This window comes from Rattus rattus, chromosome 8 (genome assembly GCF_011064425.1).
Source record: "Rattus rattus isolate New Zealand chromosome 8, Rrattus_CSIRO_v1, whole genome shotgun sequence".
Lineage (NCBI taxonomy): Eukaryota > Metazoa > Chordata > Mammalia > Rodentia > Muridae > Rattus > Rattus rattus.
Window position 1 is genome coordinate 55,071,696 of NC_046161.1, and position 3,773 is coordinate 55,075,468.

Here is a 3,773-nt window from a genome sequence, read left to right on the forward strand (position 1 = left end):
ACATTCTGAAGGTTCACCTCCCAGTCACCCGTGCCTCTGTGAATGCTCCTCTCTGGTAAGCATTATTGCTCCTAAACCAGGAGCTAGAAGGTCAATGAATCCTTTATTTAGATGGAATTAAGCTAAGTCTCTTTGAGTGAACTGTTTTCATACAGAGACCTCAACGGCTTACATGGTTGGGTAAATTGACAGTAGGCAATGTCTAGGTTCCTACTCTGGGAAGCTGTGTCAGCTATTGTTCAAGGACATGGGTCTGAAGTCACAGACACAGACAAACATGTATGCATGCACATGTGCATGCACACACATTACATGTTTCACACAGGAAACGATCACTCTGAAAATCTCTATACAGAAACTTTGCATGCACATGCATACATGCACTCATACACACACACACACACACACACACACACACACACACACACACACACACGCTCACTCCACATAGGAAGCAATTACTCTGAAAATCTCTATGGTGAACATTTGCTCAGTAGTTGTCTTGCTCAGAGTCCTTTCAGTACTTTGTACAAAGGAAAGACCAGGACTGGAATAACTGCCTATCATGCCTATTCCTCACTCCGATATCAGCAGTACATTCAGATCTTTATAATGTATATTTGGGTCTCTTTTTTGGTTATATTAACTTGGTTCATAGGAGGTTTGGTGCATGATGCATACTTGGGGGTTCCCCGTTTTGTCTCATTAGCTTGGTCTATTGTATGTGATGGGGGAAAGCAGTTCTATAATCCCAAGTGCATCCTCTTCTCCTCACTTGATACCCCAGAAAACATTTGTGGTCTCTGGTCTCATCCTAGGCTCTTTCAGTGCTGAGCTGCAGTTACCTCACAGAGAAGTTTCCAAGAATTTGGCTGAAATGGTTGGGGTCACATGATAGCTTGAACTCCAGGATGGAAGTATTTACACCCTGGAAATTGGCAGCGGCTGAGATGAGTCAGGTCTCTTCCCTCCCAGTTGCAAAAAGCCAGTTGTTAAATACACCTCTGGTGGAGTCTTTCTTTCATCAGGATTGATGATGTCAGAGCTTCCTTTTTTTTTTTTTTTCCAACAGGGGCTGACTTTCTGTCTGAATACAGCTTTCCATGGCATATGATGTATATACGTACACTGTTTCATTTACATCTTGGTTTTCCAGTTTTATATGTGTTCAAAGTATTTACAGACACGAACGCAGCTTCCGGTTGTGGCTTGACGCCCATTTACACTCCCCGGACAGAAGAGCATGGCCTGATTCGTAATTGCTAGCTCTCCGTCCTTCTCCTGGACAACTCTAATGTTGATATAATTTAGCAGTGTAAGTTTCAGGTCCATCATTTAATAAAACTGGGTTATTATTATAGAATGCATTACCCACTTAGTTGCTGGGAGTATTCAAGCAATGCTTATAAAGAATTTAGCACAGTGCTTGACACTAGGTGTTACTTTAATAAGTGTTACTCATGGTGCTTGTAGTGTGAGGGGCACAGAAGGGTGGAATATAGTGTGTTGTCCACAAGTCTTTTGATCAGTCTCCATCTAGCTTTTGAACGTAAACAAACTGTGCTCCTGGTGGCTCAACTGTTGGGAGCCAGGTATATGCTGCCCTTGGAAATTCATCCGCTGAGAAATTATCTCCACTTTAGGGAGAACGCTAGTTATTTCTGAGAGCAGGTACACCTGTTGATGCTCAGGGGCTCTAAGTCTGAAATGTCCTAGCCTCCACATCAGACCTCGCCATTTCTTTTCAAACTTGCCTAAGCACTGTTCCCAGTGATGATTGTGGCTCTTGGGAGACACTTCCTTCTATGTGCCAGCCCATTCACATGGTTCCTGAAACTTTCCCCTTTATATCCCTATTCCATGCTGTATAAAAGTAATAGCTCCCACCTCCGAAGGGAGAGCTTCCCACAGACAAGCCACCACTCTCTAGATACACCCACATTTTCCTGCTCCCTCCACACCACGGTCTCTACCTTACCATCTTCCATTCTCCATAAAGTCTACTCTAACCAACCTTCCCTCCCCTCAACTCTTGGGAGCTGCTTTACCAAGGTCATTGGTAACACCTATAGTGTAGAACCAATCGGCTACACTAGATCTCCGTCTTTCACAGGTATCTGGTAGCCTCGGTCTTTGAAAACCCACCCTCTCCTGGCTGCTGTCTCATTACACTCTCTGGTCTGCTGCCCCTCTCTAGCCGTTCTCACCAGGCTCTTCTGCTGGTACCTTGTCTCTGTTCGATTTCTGAACATTGCAGTACCTATGTCATAGGCCCGTGAATCTTAAATCTATGTCTCCAAGACCACCTTACTAATGAGGTTCAGACTTCTACTTGAACTCCCTTTTTGTAGCCTTCCTTAGCTGCTCTGTGATCAGCCCAAACTAATATGGCTGAAGAGACTGTTTAAGCTTCCCTTCAAAACGTCATCATTCCCACCCACTCAGGGTCACTATCCACCTACTTGCTTAATGGCTCCTGTTGAGTCTCTATCAGTGTCTTTTTTTTCTTTTCTTTTCTTTTTTTTCGGAGCTGGGGACCGAACCCAGGGCCTTGCGCTTGCTAGGCAAGCGCTCGACCACTGAGCTAAATCCCCCAACCCCCTCTATCAGTGTCTTACACATTAGCTGTGACCAGGCCATAATGGCTGTAGGAATGGACGGATGCCCAACAAAGACATTTCTTAGAGCCGAGATTGCCTCTTAACAATGCTCCCTGCCCTATGTCATGCATGACCACTCCTGCATAGCATTTATTTTAGAATGCTGCACGGACAATTGCTGAGGACCTGCTGTCTTTGACTTGTGATGTAACAGCTGTCACGCACAGTTTTGTTCATTAGGAATCTAAAGTCACCTTTCAAACTTAAGAGCCACCATCCCTGGTTGTCTAACGTGGACCATGCTCGCCCTTCCTGTGCTCCATTCTCTCCTTAAAGAAAGAAAAAAACACTATGGTAATGAAATGTGTTACCTGTCTTGTCAACTTCTTTTGGGAGAAAATCTGACTTAGGGGAGAAGGGGAGGCAGAAGGGTGGACTGGCGCTCCAAAGTTATAAGTAGATAGAAGAAATAACTTCTGGAATCCTGTCCCATATCAATGATGTGTCATGTGGTGGGTTTTTGTTCTTAGTTTTATTGTTTTGGTTTGGTTTTTGTGGGTTTGTGTTATATAAACATTTTTATATAAATCAATGGTAGGCATTTGAAGAGAGAGATGAACATCGCATATATAGAAACATACCACAGCTCTCCTTGAGTATGTACCGTGTTCATACATTAGTCAACAGTTGCAAAACTGAACTGGGATTTAAATGAAACCATTGGAAACAGGTAGTGGTCAGCTGCTTATTGGAGGTCCTGACTTGGACCGGTGTGGAACTGGATGGGAGCTTTCTGGTTGAAAGGGTTATGTGGCAGCGTGAACAACCGTCACTGTTGTCAGATGACGACCACATTTGGGAATTTCCCAAGATACCACTAGTTAGGGTTTGATTTGCTGTTAAGAGCCCAGTCACCTGAGGGGCTTGGATTCATTTGCATTTTTGACTTGACACGTGTCACTGAAGAGTCACGAGCCAAAAGGCTGACAGGTCTTAGCTGTCTCTTGCTCTCTCGGATTCCGTCTCAGAAGTGGGAGAAGGTTCAGCTTTTAGTTAGCTTTAGAATGCTATGCCTTGATCTTGGGTAAATGCATGGCTCCACCCTTCTGGAGTTCAAAGGAATGGTTCTTAATTGCTGTTTAGTCCTAGGGTGGTTTTTGAAGTTTATGGAGC